The sequence below is a fragment of the Danio rerio genome, chromosome 19 (assembly GCF_052040795.2).
Source record: "Danio rerio strain M-AB ecotype USA chromosome 19, GRCz13ab, whole genome shotgun sequence".
Taxonomy (NCBI): Eukaryota; Metazoa; Chordata; class Actinopteri; order Cypriniformes; family Danionidae; genus Danio; species Danio rerio.
The window spans coordinates 8,315,864-8,329,479 of NC_141039.2; the positions used below are offsets into that span (position 1 = coordinate 8,315,864).

The following is a 13,616-nucleotide window of genomic DNA, read 5'->3' on the forward strand; positions in this document are numbered from 1 at the left end:
CCTAATATAAAACTAAATGTTACAAGTAAATATATAATGAAGAAACAAATGGACTACATACATAGACATACATACAGTCTGCGCATGTTTATAACAGATTGTGTGGGTTTGAAATTTTCTAATGATTGTGTTTTTTTCTAATTAGCACTGAAGCTAAAAGTAACTGCTATGCTGAGTTGGATAAAAGAGCTGTGAGCTGTTCATAATTACAATCTTATCCTGAACAGCATTAAAAAAAAGGATGTGAAATCTTAAAGCTCACATTAAGCAGCTAAACACATTCAAATTCCACTCATTTGCTTTGTCTGAGACCCTAAAATAGAACAGGAACAAGTGGTGTGGTTGCATTCAGACTGATGACTCGTTACCCAATCAAATGACACAAATACATGTAGTTACTCAGATGAAAGTATGTAATGTTTGTAATGTACTATCTACCTGACCCATAAAGCCTTGCATAAATAATGAAACTAATTTCTTTTAAACTGTACACAATCATTGAAGCCACTGAATATTAAATGCAAACTTTTTTATATTAACAAATAACTCTTAGCAGACCACGGATAACCCTAAAAACCTGAAACAAGCCTTTCCATCGCAATATTATCAACATGTTAAACATTATTGTACTTTATGGCATACAGAAAAAGGAGAAAACACTGAAAGATTCCACTGGATTCCACACAATTTATCCATATTGTCCAAACATAAATCAGTTAAGTTAACAGATTTAACAAATTTAATTGAATTAAACATATAAAAGTTAAGTTGTCCCAACTGAAGAATTTTGTTGTTTCAGCTCATTTTATGTAAGTTTGAACAAGCAACTTGTAAATAATCTATAGGAACACAGATTAAAATAAAAACTAGAGTATAAGACAGATAAAATCATGACAGATAAAAGTAAAGCACAAAGGAAAACACAAATTATTTAGATTTCACAAATTTGCAGCAAACTTACTATATAAATTAATAAATATGTGTCAGCAGTATTTTGATTGGAAGTTATCCAAACCACAAGTAAAACCAATAATTAAAAAAAAATGTTAAGATTTATGCATCAGTTTTAAGTAGCTTGTTTGTATAAAAATGCTTTAAATAAATATACGTGTTCTTAAAGTTTATTTATGTTTGGTGAAGCTACAACTGATAATCTAATAGATGAGACATTATAAAAGAAAAAGACTTTCTGTTAGGCATGGGTATGATACACAATATATTATATATTAAAGGTCCCAGGAAGTGCTTTGAAATATGCATTTTATTCAATGTTTACGTAATCTCAACCAAAACACAAAGAGAGGGTAGGACATAATAAAAAATAGCGTTTTGTTTTTACCCCCGCTCTGCCAGTGATGCGCTTCAGTGTATCCAAAAAAAAAAAGCGTCTTGAAGGGGGTGGAGTTTGTCAGATACTAGAGATCATTTGATTGGTTATGATTTGATGAGAAACTGTAGTTTGAGGTGATGTAAAAAGTGACAAACTACAAGCTTCACATGTTGATATCAGTTTTATTATCAGTCATCAGTTTAATTCTTGTAATTGTGATTTTTTGTCACTGTTTTGGAGCACACTAGCTTATAGATATATTAAAAAACTATAACAATACAGATACTAACATCTAAAAACTTTATTTTAATTTCATGGGACTTTTAAAGTAAGTTTTAAATAATCAGTAGTTTTAAATAATCAGTAATAATACTACTGATTATTAATAGCAACCTGTCGCTCATCACGTTTTATATTAGTTTATATTGGTTATGTGGCGGACATTGCGCGCTCTCTCTCTCTCTCTCTCTCTCTCTCTCTCTCTCTCTCTCTCTCGTTAACATGCTTACATATATTCATATATTGTAACATATACACTTGTTATCATGTTTATCTATCTGCACACTACTGATTATTAATAGCAACCTGTTCGTATATTCATATATTGTAACATATACACTTGTAATCATGTTCATCTATCCCTGTACATATATTCATATATTGTAACATATACACTTGTTATCATGTTTATCTATCTGCACACTACTGATTATTAATAGCAAACTGTTCATATATTCATATATTGTAACATATACACTTGTAATCATGTTCATCTATCCCTGTACATATATTCATATATTGTAACATATACACTTGTTATCATGTTCATCTATCCCTGTACATATATTCATATATTGTAACATATACACTTGTTATCATGTTCATCTATCCCTGTACATATATTCATATATTGTAACATATACACTTGTTATCATGTTCATCTATCCCTGTACATATATTCATATATTGTAACATATACACTTGTTATCATGTTCATCTATCCCTGTACATATATTCATATATTGTAACATATACACTTGTTATCATGTTTATCTATCGGAACACTACTGTTTATTAATAGCAACCTGCACATATATTCATATATTGTAAATCTGTTCATAGCTTATCCAACCTGTATATAATGTTCATAGTACATCCATCTGTAAATATCACAATAGTTTTCTATAACAGCACTTTATAACTTATTCCTGTATCCTGCACTTGCTGCTATTGCACTGCTGGTTAGACCTAAACTGCATTTCGTTGCATTGTACTTGTACATGTGTAATGACAATAAAGTTGAATCTAATCTAATCTAATCTAAAGTCACATTTTCAGTTTATATTTAGAAATAATTATCTTCTGAAAAATGATGATGCCACTTTAAATTGCTATCATGTGAAGAGGCTTTCAAGTAGAATGACAAATTTTTAATGAAGATTAAAAATCACTGATTGCACCTTTAGTTTTTTCTAATCATGTTTGTATTATCAGCTCATGTTATTTTGATGCTTTGCTAAAACAACATCAACAATATTTTAATTTTTATCTCTTGAATCCATTTGGCATCCATTTGTACTCATAATATAGGTAACACTTCATTTTAAGTCACAATTCATTTTTAGCCTAATAAATTACTATTTAGCTGCTTTTTGTTAGTAGTAGAATTTGGGTTTAGGTTTTGGGTAGGTTTAGGGATGTAGAATAAGATCATACTTTAAAACTGCTAATGAACAGTTAATAACTTAATAATAGGCATAAAATAAGCCAGTAGTTAACTTGAATTGTAACCTAAACCAAAGTATTAACATAATACCTTGTACTTTAGAGAGTAAACACTGAGATCCACCATATTTCACCATATGTCCACTTACTCTCAAATGTCTGACACGAGAACACAGACATCAGAAAATGTCCACAACGAAGCAGAATTTGACCTCCAGGTGAACACAGACCTTGAGAGGAAATAAAAAACAGCTGGACTTGAAATGGCCTGCGACCAGTTTACATCTACACCTCAAACACTGCGAAGTACCTTGAGAACATTGACATAAATAGCCGACTGACATAATGTCCTGGCACGTGTACAAGCCATCAACAAGGTAAAACCGAAAGCAAAAAAAGGTAAAAAGCCACTCAGTCTTTGAAAAGCGAAATCCTCATGACAGACGTTTCCCACCTACAGCTGTTGGGATTAATACAGCCTACTCATTTGTCCCTCAGTAATTTCAGGGTTTGACGATAGGCCGTTAGCCATGTGGTTGTGTAGGTTTTGGTTGGCCACCCATGCTAACAGGTTTTATGACAACATCTGAGGGAGCCAATTCAAATCGCTGTGAGAAAATAAATTATCTGCCGATATACGGCTACGTGCTGGGCATGGAGCCGTACAATGGGGGGGCACACGAAAGCGAGCTCAAGTTTTCCTTGGAGACAGACACGGCAAGTGCTTGCGGACAGCCTGGTTATTTCCAAAATGGGGACCTTGTAATTACAATAAAGCGACCAGATTATATTGCAGACTTCCTTAAAAAAGTCTGTATTTTACTGGGCAGGGCTGCAAACCGCGCACACACACCCTAGCCCACTACAACGCACCAAAATAGATCGGAGAAGAGGGGAGGGAAGGAAATAGATTGGCATGTGTGCGGAAATGGACTGGGTTGGTACAGGGTTACAGCAGGAGCATTGAGGAAAAAAATGTATGTAGCTCTGTTCTATGCTACACAGAGCTCCCAGTAAGAGATTCAGATTATAGAGAGAATGGCTCAGTGATTTTGGAGACCGGCCTCATATATACGCCCAGATCAGACTGGGAAAAAGGGAGGAAGAAGGTTCATAAAGCTTAAATGTGCCAGATCGCACATGGTATAAAACCATCAAGAGTTTTGAGCGGATCAAATAAATGTTTGTTTGTTAGTTGTGAGGATTATTTTGGTATGTGCGAGTGTGTGAACACTATATAAATTCTCTGTCTGATTTATTTTTTCTACATGTGGCCGCTGAATACGCCTCAGATCATTTAACACAATTATGCACCATTAAGTTAAATTAACGGCTACTTCTAGGGAATGTAGGAAAATACATTGAGAGTTCATTTAATGGAGATTTGAGAAGTGATATAGGATCATTTCTCCTAGAAGGCAATGAGATTAAATGGAAGTAAAAAGAGACTTTGTGTTGGTTCGTTCATGTCTCCTTTAAGCTCAGCACAGATCTTAACATTAGCTCAGATTTGCTAAAATAAATAAATAAATAAACAAACTGAAACCAAAAGACTCATTTTTAACTATTCTTTTTCACCCAAGACTGATCACGGTGTCTAAATTCTTTCAGTAGCATAAACTATTTGTTTTTTAACGCAAGTATACTAAACTTTTATTTCTCTAATTTTAGATCAGTTAAGATAAAAAAAATCAGTTGAAACATCAATGAAATATAATTGAATCTAATGGAACATAAGTAAAGTTTTACAAACTAATTTAAAGAGGAGCGTGTGATATGATTGATTGTGTCTCGTTCCTCATCTGTAATTAGTAATAATCCAGTCAGATTGATCCAAGTCTACAATAAACTGACTGATTTCACCCTATAGCTTTATCTTCATTTTAGAAGAATCCCCCCTTCCACCCCATCTCCTTCTTTACCAGGGGGAGTTCTCAAGACCTACCTGACCTTGAACCCCCTTACATGCTAATTGACCAGGTGGGAAACCTGGGCTCAATCATATCTAAGCTTAGGGTTCTCTCCCTGGACAGCGTGCCAAACCTGCTAATAGCATTAAGCAATATCTTATTGTGAAATCTAAAAATAATAGATACATTCTCATGGCTTGAAAATAACCTTTTGCCTTGGTAGCACTGGTGCTCCAATTTCATAAATTGAGGAGCACCAGCCAAAATTTAAGGACATCACCTAAAATTAAGAGCACCACTACTATCAATTTTATATAAACAGATTTAATATATTTGAAACAACACTAATCAATACTAACTAAACAACAACAACAATCTGCATGCACATACTGGGACTGCCTGACGTATAAACAAATGCTCCCAAATATATTTGGACGTTGCATATACTGTAAAAAATGCAGGGTCCCACACTATTCCTTCATGTTGTTTAAACAAATTGTCAGAAAAATTTAAGTGGATTGAAAATAAAACAATCCCAGCAGAAACACAACATCATAAAGCGTTAATATTAGCTTAGATTTAGGTCGCCAGCATCTTAAGACAATGTTATTTTGACGTCCAATAACAATGTGAAATGATGTTGATATTTCGGTTGTGTTGGGAAGTGACCAAAATCCAATGCTGAGCACACATCTTAAACCAACGTCATATTGATGTCCAATTTGTTCGTCAAGTATGGCGACCAAAATCCAACATCTGATAGACGTCATAGTGGTCAAGTGCACACAACGTCAAGCTGTAACATCATTAGACATTGATATTATAGGTTAATTTAGGTTGGATGTTGGGTTCTGACGTCAACCCAATTTTATTTCCAAACAAAATGCAACTTCCAACGCTGTTGGTGTACAACATCAATCTGACGTCATGTTGACGTTCTGTGCCTGCTGGGATTAAGTTGTCCTTAAAAAAACTAGATTCAGCTAAAATAACTAGTTTGTACAAGCAGCAAAAAAAAAAAAAAAAAAATTTTTGGAATGTAGATTAAATTTCGCGCACATATGCGACCAAAACAGTTGCAATTTTGAAAAGAAAATTAACTAGCATGTAACATATAACATTACTTATATTGAACATTGAGATAGTATTATCTTGCAAAACATACTCAGATAAGATCTGTTTTAATGTTCATTACTATTCAATGTTGAAAAAATATGTTCACAATCATGGTCAGAATGTTTAAATATAACATTTGCGATTGTTTCTTACTAAACTATTGTACTTGCAATTAGCTTTACATTTCTCCTATTGTAGTGCAAACAAATCCAGGGCAGCATTAGAACAACAACAGGGCATGTAGTAAATAAGGACCCCCCTTTTTAACCCCTTTTAACCCTATAATGATAATTGTGACAGAGCTATCTACATTTATGCAAAACAGATTAAACAAACAAATATAGGAGAATGATGGAGACTAAATGACTATATGGAAAGAGATAATGTGAAAGCAAGAGAACAGGTACTGAACTATTTGAGAAGTCAAGGAAAACTTCACGGAGGGAGAAAAAAATCACTGGAATGAATAGGGATGTGAGGGGGTCCAATGGCATGCAGCAGGAGAGAGGGAATGAATGAGGTCTATTGATGGAGGGAGAGAGAGAGGGATCAAACAGTATTTACAGAGAGAGAGAAAGAGAGAGAGAGAGGTGAAATGGGAGGGAATGGTGAGCTGAAGAGAGGAGGTGGATTCATGACCCACTGACTGAAGTGGAAATTTGGGGACATACTGATGAGTCAAGAGAGGGGACGGTGATGGAGAGGACAGAGAGAAAGCAAGAGAGAGAGGGAGAGGATGTCATAGAAAATTCCTGGATGTATTACAACATCTCATTTGACACATGGAATAAAAAAGGATCAGCCAGTTTTGTAGTTGTAGTGTGTAATGTTGTTGTTGTTGAATAAACTCAGACAAGAATAACAAGACTCAAGCACTCTGAAAGAGTTTCATTCGCAATAATAATTAATATAAACTCATTATTGAAAGCAGATATAATTCAATTGACAGAAGAAACAATGGCAGACTAGCACATGTTGCAAATGTAAGATTATATTGTATATGCTTGTTATCTTATAAATAATTTAAATGTGATGTGATCGTTCAGGCAGGAGGATGAACATTGCAACAATGCAATAAAGTAGTGATTCAATTATTTGATTACTTTGATTACATTCTTAATACAATCAACCAACTTAATACAAGATATTCAGCATTAACATTGTCAATCAGCATCGGTACTGATGAGTGTTATTGCAAAACCATACCTCAAAAGTGTTGTGACAGACCAATCGGAAGTATTCCGTTAAGCTGTGATAAAAAAAAATCATTCGTTTTAGCAGTTAATTAAGATCATTATTAATAATATGCATTTTTAAAAATAATGCAAAACACAACAGGCAGTAAAAGTCCAATTATATGTATATATATATATCACATGACTAAAATTAATGTAAAAAATGACATAATTTTAAACAATATTAAGAAAATATCATTTAATGGAAAAGAGGTTTGGCTATAGCCTGCATAAGCCATTATAATTTTAACTTGGTGAATATTCAATATCACTGGTGGCATTCAGATGAAAAAAGACACTGGAATAATAATAATAAAAAATGTTAAAATAAATGTCAAACAGGATGGCTGGTTATTTAAGGGAAAAGGCACTGTGGGTAAACTTGCCATCAAATCTGAATCCACCCATGGAGGCTAAACCTAAAGACTTTCCTCACAATTCATGCAGGAGGAAAAAGTAAACTAAAGGCAAAGTCACATTAAATATAACATGATCATTTTGAATGAAACGGTGCAGAGTTTGGCAAAGAAGCCGGCAGGATTTCAGAACAGAGCTTATGTTATTTAGGAAAATGTTTTACAAAAACAAGCATTTTAGAAAACTCTAATTGCAGGAAAACCGCTCCCAATCAACCTATAGGGCTGCATACGTCACTCCAGCACTGATGAATGACCAAAACACAGATGACCATCAGCTAAACCTGAAGGAATGTGGGGGAGTGAGTGAGGATTGTTTTGTATTGACATTGCTTTCAAAATTCAATCAGAATAACCTACTGGGATCAGAAGTGAAGAAGAATATGGATTCAGACGTACTTTAATGCCTTCCTGTCTGCCATATATACAACCATGGAACAGCATCCCTTCAGAGGCAGCTTTTTAACATTGTTGAATGCAATCTATGTTTCACTCAAACACATAATGAACTGAAAATAGATTAAAACTGAGAATTTTCATGTGGTTCAATAGTTTTATATATTACAAAAAAATTAATTCACATAACCACATTACATGGGGACAGATTTGTATGCGTAATATAGTGTTTTAAATAAGCTGTTAAAGATTTAATAGGAGATCTAATGGAGAAAAAGATCAATAGGAGAAAATGCTAACGTTAGCCTGATAGCACTGGAAGCCTACGTCCAACCCTACAAATCACCATCCAAAGCCTCCTGAACACATGAACACACATTAGACAACTTACAAGAGAGAAAACTACATAACACAATTAGTTTTTACAATACCAAACCTTAAAAAAGGTGCGTTCTTGACGTTTATCTACCATTTTCCGCTGAATTACATCCATGAATGTGCTTAATGAAATCCTTTCTGCATAAGCATGATCCAAAGAGGTGTGCAATCATTTATTTTAACGGGCGAGTAGAACAGCCTATCATAATGTTCAGACGGAACGTTTTGATTGGTCTATTTTACACCTTTATACTGAATATTAAACACATAAATGCATTTGGACCACTTTATTGATTGCCATCAGGATGTGAAGAGACTTTCAACTAGCAGAACAAAAATAGTTTCTGAAGACAATCACCTTTGAAATTTGCATCTTTTTATTTGATGTTTGACGTAATCTCAACCGAAACATGAAGAGAGGGTGGGACATATTGTAGCCCCTCCTCTTTTTAAAAAAACAGCCAATAGCGTATTGTTTTATCACCACTCTGCCAGTGAGAGTGGTTTAGTCCAAGCGCATCAAATGAGAAGTGTCTTAAAGGGGAATAAAGGGAATCAAACCGGTGATCTATTTAGGCAGAAGTGACAAACTACAAGCTCTACATGTTTATATTAGTTTTATATGTTCTAAACGCCAACTTTGTCACTTTTTGGTGAGCACTAGCTTATAGATATCCTAAAAGTGAACAATACTGATACTAATAACTATAAAAGCTTATTTTTAATGTCATGGGACCTTTAACAAGTGCAAAGTTATTACAACTTCGATTGTAAACATGAAAACGATCAATCCCAAACTTTCCAACATTAGTACTTGGACAGCATTAGTCAATCTCAGTGCTTTCTGTCGTGTCGAGACAGACAAAGGTCTTAGCGTTACGCTGTTGTCTGTTCAGTGTGTGTGAAGCAGCAGGTCAGTTTGTGCTTCACACGTCAGCTTGAGGCGTCTGAGGCACAGACTCTACTGTAATACTGCAGCTTTGAGATGGACTGAAGCTAAAGGTGAAGAGCTCCACAATGAGGGAAGCTTGAGGAGGAAAGGGAATGTACCACTTGGGTGTTGAGGAAGGGTGTGGGGCGCCGGGGTGAAGCGCGCGGAGAACAGAGGGGGCTTTTGTGAGGCAGGAACGCAGAGACACGCAGCGAGCGGGAGGTACAGTACAGGACTGAAGAGACCTGGAGGAAGACCAGCAGAGATGGAGACGTCTAAGACAGCCAGCGTGACTCCTAACAAGAGTTTTATACAGTTAACACATTTATTTGTGTCTTTAAAAATTCTGTAAAATCTATAGTAGAATTTTACCATAAAAAATACTCCAGTACACTACAATATTTCTTTTATTTATACTCTTATACACCAATGTTTTGAAGGACTAACATCTACACATCATGTCACTGTTTACACAGACAAAAACACAACCGTACACATCTGGGGATGAGAAAGTCATGATGAACCAATGCTCATTACAAACAGCTTAACCCTCCAGCAGAGAAACCTACTAATACAGCAGTTCTCAAATTATTTTCATTAAGTACCACCTCAGAAAAAAAGTGTCTCTCCAAGTACCACCATAATGACCAGTATTTAGTTTCTGTTTAAATGAATTGAGTGTTTAGGTTTTAGTTATTGTTTAAATGAAATGTTTTATGAATTAAAGCAGATGTTGAGTCAAAACAATGAATGTTATAAATGTAACTGAATACACAATAAAGACATTGCAGAATCTGATGGAATATCTCTAAATTTCATTCATATAATACTGTTTTTAAAAAGTATATAAACTAAAGTCAGAAAAGGAACGTGTTTTTGTTTTACATCAAATTTTAAAAATCAAAAGAATAAATAAAGATTCAATACCTTAACAAAACTCTAATAGCACTTTAATGATATTAAAAAAATATGCATATTTTGGTGGGCTAGGCAGTGGCGCAGTAGGTAGTGCTGTCGCCTCACAGCAAGAAGATCGCTGGGTCGCTGGTTTGAACCTTGGCTCAGTTGGTGTTTCTGTGTGGAGTTTGCATGTTCTCCCTGCATCCGCGTGGGTTTCCTCCGGGTGCTCCAGTTTCCCCCAAAGTCCAAAAACATGCGGTACAGGTGAATTGGGTAGGCTAAATTGTATAAGTTGCATTTCATACAACTAAAGTATATTAAATATACAATAATATATCACAATAGTACATAAAATAAAATATTCATTCATCTTCTTTTCGGCTTAGTTCGTTTATTAATCTGGGGTCGCCACAGCGGAATGAACCGCCAACTTTTGCAGCACGTTTTTACGCAGCAGATGCCCTTCCAGCTGCAGCCTATCTCTGGGAAACATCCACACACACTCATTCTCACTCATACACTACGGTCAATTTAGCCTACCCAATTCACCGCATATCTTTGGACTGTGGGGGAAACCGGAGCACCCGAAGGAAACCCATGCGAACAGAGGGAGAACATGCAAACTACACACAGAAACGCCAACTGACCCAGCTGGGACTCGAACCAGCAACCATCTTGTTGTAAGGCAACAGTACTGAAATAAAATATTGCTAAATATTATTTTTATTTTATCTCAAAAGTCTTCTATTTTAACATTTTTCTAAACATAATTGATTTTTGTTGGGAAAGCTTTCACTATCCCCATTCCAGTCCTCAGTGTCACATGATGATGATGATGAAGATGTCACAAAATTACTTTAAAATAGAGATTTAATATTATAAGTTCAGACCCATTTATTCAGAATTGGTGTTTGTTCGCATTGTAACAGCTGAAAGCTAAAGTTCAATCATATTTAACAAAACATTATTTTTTTGCACAAGATAACTAAAAGCGAACAATACAATCTAAAAGCAAACTCTATATTCTGCATTAAATTAGCATTTTTGGGGGTGAGTAGCTTGTTGAAATACCAAATTACAGTGTTTAATGTATCCCAATGTTTACTTGTTTTTGCTCTCCGGTGCTTTTATACAAGAGAAAACTTTACATTTCCAAAAAACGTGCTTTAAATAGCAGCATGTTATGTGAGAAAACAAAAGCCTGGTCATCCACACTGCCACACAATGTCCCAGAAGCACACACAACAACGTTTATATATTTTAGTCAAAAGCAAACACGCATTCCTTTGCTTCTCCACTGCAACACCAAGTAGAAATAAAACTATTGTAAACGTCAACAACTATAAAAACATATTTCATGCACAGATCTGCATAGAGAAAAATATCAATAAGTATAATCAATAAAAAAAAACATTTCTCATCACTCATTTTCTTTTCATCATTAGTCAGGAAATGAATAATAGGGAAGGAAATCTAAATTAAAGTCCTTGTATTGGACTCTTGTTTTCTTTGAAATAAGACTTGAAGTGTCTGTGGCAAATACACTGCAGTTTGGGCAGCCATTTAGCCCCTGAGAAACTTTGTTAGTTTGCCTCACGTCAGGTTTTAAACTCACAAACCAAAGTGCTAATTTGCAAACCTCTTATGGCTGATACATACTGCTAATTTGCAAGAACCCTCATTTCTGCAGCTCTAATTTACCAGATGCACATTAGCTAGCCTCCATTACAGTATACACTGATCTCAGCATTTCTGTCCACTTCACAGTTTTCACAGCTTAAACATTCCCTGGCAAACAATTTTAGTTTAGTAGACTTAGATCAGGCAGGTCAAATTATTATTGCAATTGCTAAATTTAACAATATTTACAATGTGAACAAAAACATAAGAATTAAAGAGATATTTAAAGAGAATTTACTCACCCTGAGCTGGTTGCAATCCTTTATGTGTTTCATTTTTTTTTGTTGAAAAGTAAATACATAAAAAAAATGTTAGAAACGTTTAACCATTAAAAAGCAGATACAGATTTTTATTTTTACAAAATAACTTTGTGTTCATAAGAAGAAAAAAAAAACTGAATTGTTAGTTTTGGGTGAACTATTTCTTTATCAAATAATAGTTTGATAGTTGTTTTACCACGACTACTACTACAATTAATACATCTACAATAAAGGCCAATTATATTGGAATGCACAGTGCTCAGCATAATTGAGTTCACCCTGAAAATTAATATTTTTATGCATTTCTCGGTGAAAATAGGCAATGTATTTTGGTGCATTTAAACAAAACAAATTTAATAAACAGATATATTTATCAAAATACTTCACTAAACATATTTAGAAATTGAAAGATGATACAATTAAATTCATGCTAAATATCACAAAAATAAACTACAAGCTACAAAATTTCAACAGGCAACGCTGTGACGCAGTAGGTAGTGCTGTCGTCTCACAGCAAGAAGTCGCTGGTTCGAGCCTCAGCTCAGTTGGCGTTTCTGTGTGGAGTTTGCATGTTCTCCCTGCGTTCATGTGGGTTTCCTCCGGGTGCTCCGGTTTCCCCCACAGTCCAAAGACATGCGGCACAGGTGAATTGGGTAGGCTAAATTGTCCCTAGTGTATGAGTGTGTGTGTGAATGTGTGTGTGGATGTTTCCCAGAGTTGGGTTGTGGCGGGAAGGGCATCCGCTGCGTAAAAACATGCTGGATAAGTTGGCGGTTCATTCCACTGTGGCAACCCCAGAATAATAAAGAGAATAAGCCGAGAAGAAAATGAATGAATAAATGAATGAAAATTTCAACAAATTTGTTTTTATTTTTTATTTATTTATTTTGCTTCTCTTGATTTTTCCTCCTTGTTAAATGTGTATTTAATATTTTTCCTAGAACATAAATTTGGGTGTAATAGTTTTTGGACCATTATCATTAGTTTTATGTTAGATTAGCTCCAGATTTGGCTTCACTACTGACTGATCTAATGTACACACGCAACTTTAATATTGTATAGCTTCCTATTAAAAATATGAATTCAAAAGAGAGATTTGTGAGGGGTGTACTTGTATATGCTGAGCACAGTATATCTGTGACCTGACATGAGGTTTACTTTGCTGTGAAATTCCATGTTAAGGAACAGTAATAGTCATTGAAAGAGTATTTTCTGTCCTTCATTCACCTCACAGCAGCTGATAGGTGGAGCTGCCTTATAACTCCACCGATAACCGAGTCCACAGTTACTAAACCTGGCGTTTTTAAGGTTTATAACAACTGTAAACGCGTTGTCCAGT

At 34.8% G+C, this 13,616-nt stretch overlaps 1 long non-coding RNA gene across 1 annotated transcript; it reads right to left on the bottom strand.

Moving 5' to 3' along the window:
- Positions 1-8,870: 8,870 nt before the first annotated feature.
- LOC147832458 (uncharacterized) lies at positions 8,871-12,339 on the bottom strand. The gene is made up of 2 exons (XR_015516463.1): positions 12,260-12,339; positions 8,871-9,682 (listed from the first exon to the last, which is right to left on the bottom strand). It is a non-coding gene; the product is annotated as an uncharacterized LOC147832458 (long non-coding RNA).
- Between the last annotated feature and the right edge of the window lie 1,277 nt (positions 12,340-13,616).